Source organism: Leguminivora glycinivorella, chromosome 15, assembly GCF_023078275.1.
Source record: "Leguminivora glycinivorella isolate SPB_JAAS2020 chromosome 15, LegGlyc_1.1, whole genome shotgun sequence".
Classification (NCBI taxonomy): Eukaryota; Metazoa; Arthropoda; class Insecta; order Lepidoptera; family Tortricidae; genus Leguminivora; species Leguminivora glycinivorella.
Genome location: NC_062985.1, coordinates 4,141,591 through 4,154,310, shown reverse-complemented (window position 1 = coordinate 4,154,310; position 12,720 = coordinate 4,141,591). Strand labels below are relative to the sequence as shown.

General features: G+C 37.2%; 1 protein-coding gene across 3 annotated transcripts in view; it reads left to right on the top strand.

Annotated features, from left to right (window-relative positions):
* Positions 1-266: 266 nt before the first annotated feature.
* LOC125234127 (NAD-dependent protein deacetylase Sirt6) overlaps positions 267-12,720 on the top strand; it is a 309,879-nt gene continuing 297,425 nt past the window's right edge. For all 3 annotated transcript variants that reach the window (XR_007177939.1, XR_007177938.1, XR_007177940.1), the window contains exon 1: positions 267-3,124. The gene's annotated coding sequence lies outside the window, so the exon portion shown is untranslated. The remainder of the gene's footprint in view (positions 3,125-12,720) is intronic.

Here is a 12,720-nt window from a genome sequence, read left to right as displayed (position 1 = left end):
TACGGGAAGACCTAGATGAAATTCAATCAATAAGTCTACCAAGAAAGATGACTACCAAATGAGAAGAAAGCACAATTGCATTGTTTCACAGATTCTTCGATGGTGGCATATGCGGCTGTTGTATACTTGGTACAAGGAAATAACGTACAATTTGTGATAGGTAAATCAAGACTTATACCCATCAAAGATCAAGAAAATCTGAAGATACCTAAACTCGAATTGTTGGGCGCTTTAATTGGAAGTAGACTTATAAGCTATGTACTACAATTCCTGCAGTTGAATATAAGTGAGATGATATTATGGACTGACAGCCAAATAGTGAAAAGCTGGTTTTACTCAGACAAACTATTGGAACCGTTCGTGTCCAGAAGAATACAAGAAATCAAAAAGAACAAAAAACTGGTTGTGAGATATGTTCCATCTGGACAAAATCCAGCTGATGTCGCAACGCGGCCGAATGCCTCATCAGAAGAGAGGAAGAGGTGGCTAGAAGGACCCGTCTTCTTAAGACATGATGTGAAAACTTGGCCGAAAAATCCGAATATTGAAGTTTCTCTTCTGTTGGGGGAGGGTCCGTCCAAGACAGAAGAACATCAAGGAGCAAAAACCTTGTCAACTAAATCTTGTTCTGGGCCTAACCTAGACCCTGAAGTACAAGAAATAAGACAGCTACAAGAAAAATGGTTTTTAGAAGAAGTACAAGGAAAAAAGACAAGTCTAGCTCGCAACTTAGGTTTGTTCTGTGACACAAATGGAATCTTACGCTGTGACGGTCGCTTGACATATTCAGATTTAACATTTGATGCAAAACATCCAATCCTTTTGCCAAAAGATTGTGAATTTACTGAAAAACTCATAAAAGAGACTCATGAAAGGAATCTTCATGTTGGGGTACCTCATACCTTAAGCCTTATACGTCAGAAATATTGGATACCTCAAGGAAGATCAAGGGTCCAAAAAACGATAGGTAAATGTCCAAGATGTGTGAAACACGGAGGAGGTCCATACGAACTACCCAAGACTCCTGCATTACCGGTAGAAAGAGTAAAGTATACAACTGCATTTACTTACACAGGAGCAGACTACTTCGGACCCATGACCGTAAAGACAGAAAACGGTCCAAGGAAAAGATGGATCTGTTTGTTTACATGTCTAGTGATAAGAGCAATACACTTGGAAGTTGTTAAGGACCTGAGCACCAGTGAGTGCCTCATGGCATTTAGAAGATTCATAGCCACTAGAGGGGTGCCAGCACTTATATTGACTGATAATGCAACACAATTCAGACTGCTAGGGGAAACACTTGCAGATGAAGAAAGATTCAAAACTAACTTGAAATGGAAGTTTATCCCCCAACTGGCCCCTTGGCATGGCGGAGTATATGAAAGATTGATTTCTATAGTGAAACATTGTTTAAAAAGAACGTTGGAAAAGCACATTTTAACTGATAACCAGTTATTGACAATAATGAAAGAATCTGAGGCAGTAATCAATTCAAGACCGCTCACATATGTGGGAGCAAATGTAGATCACATTCTCAAACCTGCAGATTTTCTGACACCAGGAAAGTGTTTCAGTGTCGAAGTACTCACTGAAAGCTTACCATTATCCGGTTCACTTATTAAAAAACAACTTATAGAAGGATGGAACCGAGGCAACATGATAATGGCCGAATACAAGGAAATGTTCTTAAACCAGTACTTGTTGAGCTTAAGAGAAAGATATCGAAATTCACCCAAACAAGCAAGGGTGAGGTGTCAGAGAATTCCAAGGATTGGAGATGTAGTACAAATAAAGGGTGAAGCCAAGAATAGGGAAGGATGGAAGGTGGGAACAATCTCAGAATTAATCAAAGGAAAAGACGGTTTATGTAGAATTGCAAAGGTTAAAGTAGAAAACGGTGTATTCACAAGGTCAATAGCACATTTATATCCTTTGGAAGCTGATGAAGATACGTCTTTCCAAGATCCTATCAGAACATCCTTAGACAATGAAGCTAGAGGCGTATGCATTAACTTAGAAGAAGAATCTCAGACCTTACCATTGAGAACTAATGAGACTCAGGCGTACGACTCTACAAGTGCAGGAAGTTCTGAGGACAATCATAAAAATTCAAATAATGATATCGAAAATGAATTAAATTTAAATGACCACAGTGAATTGTTGATAGATTCAGATTTGACACAAAGAGAGGATACTGCTCCAGTACAAACTCCCATTACTGACACAGAATCTGACAATGAAGAAGCCTCGAGTCAAGCTGTTGATTCAGGTGCTCAACGCAGAACTGCCGCGGTCCAAGCTATGCAAAAAATTCATAGATGGACGCGAGATTTGATGTCAGCCATAAATTAATTTCTGAGAGGCGGGAGTGTCGCGAAACACGCGATGATTGTAAAAATTGTAAATAGCAACATTATGAAGAAAAGAAAAAATAAGTAAATTTGTCTATGGGTGAGTGACATCTTGTTTTCATATTTTGTGAGTAAACTCTTAAACTTTAAATTCATAAACTATATTAGAATCAGTGTTTGTGCACGAAGATCTCCAATTCGCAGTTAACGAGATAAAGCTAAGTATTTAGAATAAACCAATATTTATAAATATCCCAATTAGAAAGTATAAAACGACGATCGACATGATGAATTAATTTATATGTTACCATGCTTTCATGAACTCTAATTTCTTTAGCCATGTCGGGCTGGATAGAGACTATAGAAATTGTGGATACGGTGCACCGTCGTCTTAGTATCAGATCTGGAGATGTCTTCCATATAGGTTGTTTCGAGATTTCCAGAACCTTAGCACGTGAGCTTCATGTTTGCAGTCAGGAGATCCAACAGAGTGACTGGCATAACCTGATGAATGAGGGATGTATGTTGAATGTTCGCATGTGTCCACCTTTGAGAATGTCTTGAACGTTTAAACCCAATAATTCTTATTGTGTGAAATAATTCCTAACCTTGATCTATCCATAACTGTGTCTTAGATTAAGTGCTTAGTGATTCAGAAGGAATCAATTTAACAATCTTTAAACAGATTGGAGAGATGACTACCATTAGCTGTTAATGAAAGGCTGCGATGGTTGGGGACCTTCGGAGCACTGTAACATATATTTATAGAGGTAAGGATGACCACATTATAATAATAATATTGATGCCTTATAATTGAGATATCAAGTTTTCTAAACCCAGATTAATTATATATAAAAGCGAAGCAGTAACTGAATATTCACTGAGTTATAATTCAATGAGAACTCAGGCCAGTATTTATGATTAAAGGAACACTAAATAACTATTACTAATTATCATAATCAAATATGTATTGAATATCCCCCTTTGGTACAGCTCGAGCCCGAGCTGCTCTTAACCGCATCATGTTGGAGACAGACGATATTGACATATTTGCTGATAGTGTTGGTGTGTTTTACAGAAAACTCTTAAGGTTCATAGACTCTACACTCCTTAGGTGATTAATGTAATAACCATAGTTTAACTTTTAAGTGTGTTTGCTTTTATTTATGTCAATTTAACATGTACATAATTATATTACCACATAAGTGCTTTGGTGAAATACTGTTAACTTTTGTGTATTTTTAATAAATAAATAAATAAATAAAAAAACGTGAAAAAAGTCCCAGAGTCGGGCCCCTTTTGCTATACTCTGACCGCCCCTGTCTATACTACTGTAATGTTTGACGTTATCACGTTAAACTACCGTCCGTAAACCGACTTTACAGACAACCAATTTTTTAATTTGCTTACAATAACAGTTCTATTCTATTCAGCGTTGCCATATGGGTACGCATCGGTACGCACGGCGTACTATTTTATCGTCGTGTGTACCCGCGTACTCACCAGCCGTTTTGCGTACTATTTTATAATTTATCAACTGTTACCTACTACTCCTCTTGAAAAGAACAAATCATTTTAACTTTTCCGATTAATTTTATTTAGGAACGCACCCATACTTCTATAGATTATCTGTACTGTGCATCCAAGTGCGGCAATACACAAATATGACACAAATCAAGATGAAATCAAGAGAAGTTGACGTTAATGACGTTAAAGTATCATCAAATCTAATCGATTAGTCAATGCAATATCGAACATGTTCGTTACACCTTACGGTTTGATTTAGTTTGTCTATACGGTGATTATATTATGATTGTATGTGCCATAGGCGGCATAAAGTCGTTTTCTTTTCTTTGGCGGCTTACCGGGCTTACGGCTTGTTTTCTTGAATAATTTGAAAGTGAGTTTTAGTTTCATCGATCAAGAAAGGATCAATTGTAAGTATTAATATAGGTAATTAGGTCGATGTTATCTGCGGAGAAACAAAGAAAATTTTCACCGCGTAATACATGTACTATGGATATGGAGGTAATATGGATTCATATAGTTTTCACCCCAAGGAAAAGTGGTTTTATTGCTTAAAAGCTATCTACATAGAAATATATGAACTAATAAAGCCGAACAAAAGTCGATCATAAATGTGTTTTATAAGTATTATCTAATAAATTACTGACCTGTCTCTAATATAATATGTGTTTGTTCTAGTAAAACGTACGTGCCCCTCTTCATATTAGCCCAGCACAGGCCAACATACGGGACGCAGCTATACAACAGAGCGAGATATCAGTATTGCGAACTCCCTCTAACTGCTGCGTCCTCCTCTAAAAAAAGCTGCGTCCCGTTTGTTGGCCCATTTTGCGCGAATATGTAGAGGAGCCTTACCGTTTTTCCGGTTGCCAACAAGGCGCTAATGCCATAAAGATTCGTCTATAAACTAACCTTATCGATAAAGTGGTACCTTTTACTAAAAACAAACGCAAATGGCTGTATTACTTTCTTTGCAATCTCTTTATGAAAAGATATTTTTTTGACGTGATAACGTCTAATAACCGTTACTACGGGCTGCATGCACGAAAAAGATGACGTCATTGTCCCGTTCCTCAAGGCCACCAAGCAAGAGCAAGTGGTTTGTGTATGGACGGTTGGGGTATAAGCAAAAGGTGCCCGATTTTAGAACTTAAAAAATGTTTGTTAAAAATTTTCATTTATTATTTTTGAGTGTTTGTAATTTAAAAACATGAAAGATTGCATTAAAATAAGCAACTTTTATAGAATGAAGTTGCTTGAAAAACCTACTTATTTAGGAGTTAGAGCAGTAGGTACGAAGTTGCGAATGTTCCCATAGTAGTTACTAAGGCGCCAGAGACTTAGAAAATTTTCGATGATTTTTTTTACCAATATACCATTTAGTGATAAATCATAATATATAGAACACGTTTAAATAAGGATGTATTGTTATATAAACTTTTTCTTTTCCTTTAATATTTACTGAGATATTAGGGTTCTAAGATTAGTAAATGGCACTAGCACTTTAAAAAAATTAACGCGTGTCTCGCAAACGGTCTAGGATACAAAATGACGACTTTTATATAGGTATAGGTTAGGTTCGTTAGGTATCTTCAAACGGCCGAAGGCCAAACTGCACAGAATAGGAGCCCTGCGTAAGCGGGGCTCCGTCGATATCGCTTTCTGTCTCTGGCGCCTTAGTAATGCTACGGGAAAATTTTGCAACTTTGCACCACTCTAACTCCTAAAATAGTAGGTTTTAAAAAACTTTAATTTATAAAAGATGCTTATTTTAATGCATTCTTTCAAATAAGAACAAAAAAACGTGAAAAAAGTCCCAGAATCGGGCCCCTTTTGCTATACTCTGACCGCCCCTGTCTATACTACTGTAATGTTTGACGTTATCACGTTAAACTACCAAATACTATGTAAACTCTACGAGTTAATACGTGCAGCTCGTTGCCAAAGTTGGCAACATGCACACTAGCGCTCCTAGCGGTATGAGTTGATCAAAATAGTTTAGTTTCATACAGCATAAAATTTAAAAAAATTACAAATTCTTATTTTTTTGTTTTATTCCGTCTAAAAATGTTAAAGTAGATCAAGTAATAGCATTTTCTATTTTAATTTACTAAAATAAAAGTATGAACAACTACTTTGATCAACTCGAACCGCTAGGTGGCGCTAGTAAAATTGTTGCCGCCACGGAAGTATAACTAAAGCATGGAAGCCATGCTAAAATAAGAGCTCGGTGACATGTATCTTACTCACACCACACTATTACCTTTTTTATATGAGCGAATGAGACAATATTCCACAACTTCTTTCGTTTTCTCGAAGGTTGTCCCTAAATGCTGATGTCAAAACGGACCTGGGGTCCATTTATCCTGGGGTAAAATTAAATATACGTTTGTCATTTCACACTCGGTCTCCATCTTTGACAACTGTACATAGTCGTATTATATTGGTTCGAGTTTTTAGCGCGACTTCAATGGTCGTCTTGACGATGTTTATTTATTTTATGAGGATTTCTGATAGATCGTGGAAAAAATAGCTCAGTGTATATTTGTGATAGTTCCAAGTTTCATTTCTGACTATGGCTTGTGTGATCAAGTGTTGCAAATCACATTCAGGAAGAAAAGAAAACACGCAAGAGGTTATATCATTTCATCGGTAAGTTTCTTGAGTTTTTGATAATATTTATTGATACGACCTGGCAGAAATATAAATGTACATATTAGTAGTTTATACAATTCAAATCTTATTCAATTCTGTATAGATTTTTGCATATTTTTTGGAAGTTTTCTCAAACTCGGAAAGGTTATGTTTTTTAGCATAGTGATGTGATGTGTTTTATCGACCTTGCAATAATAACCTATCAATATTCATACCTTAAAAACGCCATCAATGATTATTGTTCTTTGTTATGATTCTCTTGTTATTTAGCTATTTTACAAATTCAACTTTATATATTTCTTAGATTTCCGAAGAAGAAGACCGGAAACACGAAGTTCAAGGTGCGATGCTCGCGGTTCCTTTACTCCCAAGACTCCACCAAAAAGAAGGCCAAGAAGCTGAAATGGAGCAGGCCCCCAGATGTCTCCCCAGGTGTCTACCTTTGACAATTGTACATAATCGTATTATATTAGATCAAATATCTCGGCGGTCGTCTGGCCGATTTTTAATTTTATTGTGTTTATTCCTGATAGATAGTTGATGATCCTGCTAAATTCTTATTTGTGATGTGTTCAAGTTCCTTGTGTGATTATGGCTTGTGTGATTAAGGACTGTAATTCACGTACATGGAGAAAAGAAAACTCTCAAGAACCTGCTGTGTTTCATTAGTGAATTTCGGTCAGTTATTGATACTATTATTTGTAGGATCTAAACAAAGCATAAAATACGATCTTTTCATAGTTTATATAATAACTACTACCATGTTAAATTCTGTTCTGAAGTTTCTCCAAACTGTTTTTAGGTTATGTTTTTGTATTAGTGATGTGTAATTTTAAGCGACGTCCCGACATTAACTCTATTGACATTCTTGCATTGAAAAGGACATAAAAATGATTAATGATGATCAGGTATCACAGACTGGGTAAATGGTAATGTAACATTTCTAGTGAATTAAACTTATAGTATTTTTTAGTTTTCCAGAAATTCTCAAACATTATTAAAAAGAAACTAAAAATAGGTGAAACTATTGAAATAATAAATTTGGTACCTACACTGCCGTTTTGTTTTATTTTCTATTTGATAGAGAAAATATTATTGAGGTAAGTATAAGTAGATTATTGAGTGGTGGACTAGAAATTAATAGAGGGATGCTACACGAATTAAATTACTTAGGTCTTTGCGTAAGGAGAAGAGAAGAATGTATTTATTTGTTTTATACTCGTATCTCCCATCTTCTATTTTTTACAAACTATTTAGGCCGATATTACACCTTCATAGAAATATAGTCATAGACAACATGCCGTCCTTTTTATTCACGTTACAGAAAAAGGGAGGCATACAGACCTATGATCAAAGATATAGCCTCCCCACAGACGAGTCTTAATTTTCATAATCTTAAAAAAAAATTGTATGCAAACTGACACTGACAGATCTGTCAGTGTCAGTTTGAACTGTCAATTTGCATACAAGTTTTTTAATGATTAAACGAACTTACCTGTAAGTGAAGTTCGATCATAATTATACGAAGGGTTTCGTCCGAAGATATTAGTAATTTAGAATTATAGAACACATTGTAGTTACGCGGAAGTGTAACCACTCATCACTTGTTTAAGGGAAAAATTGCCGGTGCTGGCAATCCCTTTTTTTTTTTTTTTTTTTAAACGGTTTCGCCGGCTTGCCCTGGTCAACCCTCTTCATTTAGTTTAGAGCTAAACATTTTGATATTTCCTGGGGACCTGGGTGGGCGGGACTGCATTACTAATATCTTCGGACGAAACCCTTCGTATAATTATGATCGAACTTCACTTACAGGTAAGTTCGTTTAATCATTAATTATACTTGTGTTTCGTCCTCGATATTAGTAATTTAGAATTATAGAACACATTGTAGATGTTGAGAGTATGCAGGAAATATCAGAAATGATAATCTTAATTTCAATAATACTGATTTATTAAGTACATCACAATTACATTTGTACTTATAACATAACATATTTTGATTGTGTTCCTTACACATACATGATTATCAATCACGACAAACATAATGATCTAGCAAGTGCGTTATTATCATTGTTAATGTCTACAATAGTTCTGTTATAGAACTTAGCAAAGGTAGTGGAATTGCCACTCCATCCTGCAGTTTTTCTAATAGCGTCCAAACTTACGCCCGCTTTGTAAGCAAAAGATGTAGAAGCATGTCTTGTACTATGCGAAGAAAAGATGGAGATGTCAATTCCACTATTTTTCAGAGTTGTTTTTATCCAACGACTGAGTGTTGGAGATTTAACGCAATTTTGTGGCTTATTAAGCCCTATGAAAAGCAAATCAGATTTACGTAAATCCTTAGTTTTATCAATATATGCGATCAACGTTCGAGCAGGACATACTTGAGGCCGCTCTTCAAAATAAGGTAAGTAAAGAGTTGGCTGGTTGACACAAACTCTAGATGTTTTTATAATTTCAGATATTTTAATTATGATTTGATCAGGAAGATGTACTATATTACTAATAGTAATTCTTGACAGCGTCTGTACTCTGTGCGCTGTAACAAGGGCGAGTAAAGTTATACATTTCATTGATAGCTGATTGAACGGTAAATTTTCATTTGGGTAAAATGACCCTAAATAATTAAGAACCTTAGCCGGGTCCCATGTTACGTTATATCGAGGCAGAGGCGGTCTAAGCCTAAAAACGCCCTTACAGAACCGTTTTATACGATCATCATCGGTCACTTGTCCTAATATTAACGAGAGAGCGGATCTATGGCTGTTGATTGTGCCGTATTTTCCTCCTGAGTTAAATATTTCTGTTAGAAATTCTATAATCATTGGTACTGAAGGACCGTATACATTAATTTTGTTCCTCAGACAAAAATCAAACCAACGTTTAAAACACACATCGTATTGCTTAATCGAGTTGTCCGATAATGATGCTAGCAGTATATTCACCGCAGACTGCGGGACGCACCGCCGCAGGAGCGACGTGCTGAAAAAACTCCGGCAACCAGGGTAACGCTCGACTGGATGTTCCGGTTGCTGGAATCAGATATTATTGCGAATTTAGAATCTATTCTCAATAATTTTGATACTAAAAGGCGCTTAAACAAAGGGTACCATGGTTGTGTAGGCCAATCGGGGACTACCATGATACCCTCAGCCTTTTCGGAAATGATTTTTCTTAAAGCTTTTAATATTACAGACACTGGCGGAAATGCGTAAAAGAAGAAATCGTCCCATTCTATGGTAAACGCGTCGTATGCATACGCATCTGGGTCTCTATTCCACGAAACGTACATGTCGCATTTTTTATTAATGCGACTTTCAAAAAGATCAATTAATATTAGGATGACCAAATTCTTTAATCAGCAATTGGTAACCCGAAGAGGAAAGCTCCCATTCTACATCTGGGTGAGAACGTCTAGATTCTTGGTCTGCAATAGTGTTATCAGATGATTTTATGTAAGACGCAACCACCATAATTTTACGAACCTCACACCACTGCCATAAATCCTTAGTCACTTTTGTGAGATGGGGGTACTGGATACCCCCCATACGGTTTATATAAGATATAGCTGTAGTGTTGTCGACTCGTAAAAGTATTTGGCATCTGTAGCAATCTTTGGCAAATATTTTCAGGGCAAAAAAAAGCAGCTAGCAGTTCCAGCTGATTAATATGTAAGGCTTTTTCCTCTCGGGACCATAGGCCACTCGCTTTTTGTTCACCACACGCTGCGCCCCACCCCGTCGTAGAAGCGTCAGAAAAGATTTCGATTGAAAATATGTCATCTCTGATACGGTGATTTGAATAGCGAAGAGCATTAATCCACCAATCGAAATCTGAATGAAGAGAATCAGGTATAGCCATGGTCCTATCAAAATTATCATGGCCTCTTAAATTTAAGAATTTAACACGTTCCATTTGTTTCGTGTATAGCCAACCATATTCCACGGCTGGACAAGCAGATATTAATAGACCAATCAATTGCGCAAATCTTCTTATTTTACAATGCTTTAGGAGCTTCAAAGATTCTAATTCATATCTTATTCGATTTCTCTTTACGACTGGCAAACTGACTTGCCATTTTTGGGAATCTATTATATAACCCAGGTATTTACAGGACGTAGCTGGGATACGATTACTCTTTTGTTCATTTATAATGAAGCCCAGGGATTTCAACAGTGATTCTGTCGTTTGTAAATTATTTATACATTCCCTATATGATTCACCAATCAGGTAAAGGTCGTCAAGATAAATCGATGATACGAAACCGCATGAACGTAACAATTTTATTACAGGTTTCATCAATTTTGTAAATATGTAAGGCGCTGTGCAGAGCCCAAACGGGAGTACATTAAATTGATATAATTTTGAATCCAAAATGAATCTTAGGTACTTCCTCGAGTCAGGGTGAATTTTAATTAAAAAATATGCATCCTTTAAATCTAGTGTGGACATGAAACAGCCTTTAGAAACTAACTTTAAGGCCGTACGTAAATCTTCAAGTTTAAAATGATCAGTTTGGATGAAGTTATTTAACTCTTTTAGGTTAAGAATAAACCTCATGCTTCCATTAGGTTCGGGGATTAAAAACACCCTGGATATGAATTGGTCTGAGGTAGGCTCACATTCTGAAATTGCTCCTATGGACAAAAGATTATTGATGGATTCTGAAAATTTACTCCTTTCAGAATATGAGCCACTTGTAACAGCTGGACTATTGGTCTGATACACCGGTTGGTTAAAAATAATTTTGTATCCGTTGATCCAGGATAATATCGTTTGATCACTTGTGATCAGTGACCACTGCTTATGAAAATCAGCAAGTCTGCCAGCATAACGTACCGGATCTAGCGCCGGCGACTGTGCTTGGCCCGATGCGACGACCTGTGCGATGAGTTCCCGTGGCCGTAGCGCCGGCTGCTCGATGCTGCAGACTGATATTGTTTCTGTGTCGGACCCTTCGGCTGATTGCGAGCTGAGGGTCCCGTCTTCCAGTTTAAATTCTTCGGAAACTTAGGCGTTGTTTGCTGCTTTGATTTTTGTTGGTTCACCTTAATATCTGTACTAGATTTTGATACAGCTTTAGCTGTTTTTAATGTTTCTGGCAAATCTTCACCAAATAGATATTTGTCTATCTTTGTGTTTGCTAATTGATTTCTGAAATCCTTTTTTAGCGGATATAACGTAAAATTCCTGCGTGTTGTTGATTCGCAGAATTGTATATCACACAGTAAGCGTGCCACGTCCATTAGGTCTTTAGCAACGTAATTATCCTTAGACTTTAGTTGAGATGTTAGTATACGTCCTACACCTGTAATCGCTGCGGCGATCTGTTTTTGTCTAAGCTCAATAGCTTTATCTCTTTTTATGACAGCTTCCGTAGACGCTGCTTTGATCTCCGCGTTCAGCTGTGGGGCGGCGATCTTAACGCAGTTTGCGGGTACTAAATATTTTTCTAACAGCTCCTGTCTTGCTTGTTTCTCCAAACCAGACGTGGCTATGTGTTCAAATCTGCGAGCCACTTCTTTATTAATATCGTCACCATATTCTTGACTCAGTGATGGATCGGTTCCCAATATCTCTAATATCTCTGCCTGGCAGATATCATCATCCTCAATTTCAATGGGATCCACATTAATATTGGTAGGTGGCAGATTTGTACACGCAGGTATTGCATGTGATATGGACCAGCAATTGCATGTGATGGACCAGCGATTGCGTGTGATGGGCCAGCGTTTGCTTGAGGGTGCTCGTCGGCAATCGGCTCAACTTCTCTGCGGTCCTCAAGCTGCGGTGGTTGCGGCGGCGGCGGGTCGTCGTAAGCCGGATCAGGTCGGTCTGGAAACATGACAGTCGACCCATGACTAATCAAGTAACAAAATCGTTGCATTATTTTGCACACTTAAAAGTAGCAAAGCATGTGGCGAAGCAGTCCCACAGACTGATCTGAGTACATGCATCTTTAAAATGCGGCGGAATAGTCCTATAGACCTCCTGAATGCATTATCATTGAGCAACAAAATAGCTTAAACCTTGTAGCGAAACAGTCCCCTAGACTGATCTGATTACAAAGGTTTTTATTTTATGCAGCGGAATAGCCCTATAGACTACCCTGAATGCAATTACTTTTTAGTCAACACCATTATAATGCGGCGAAATAGTCCTATAGACTACTCTGATTGCAT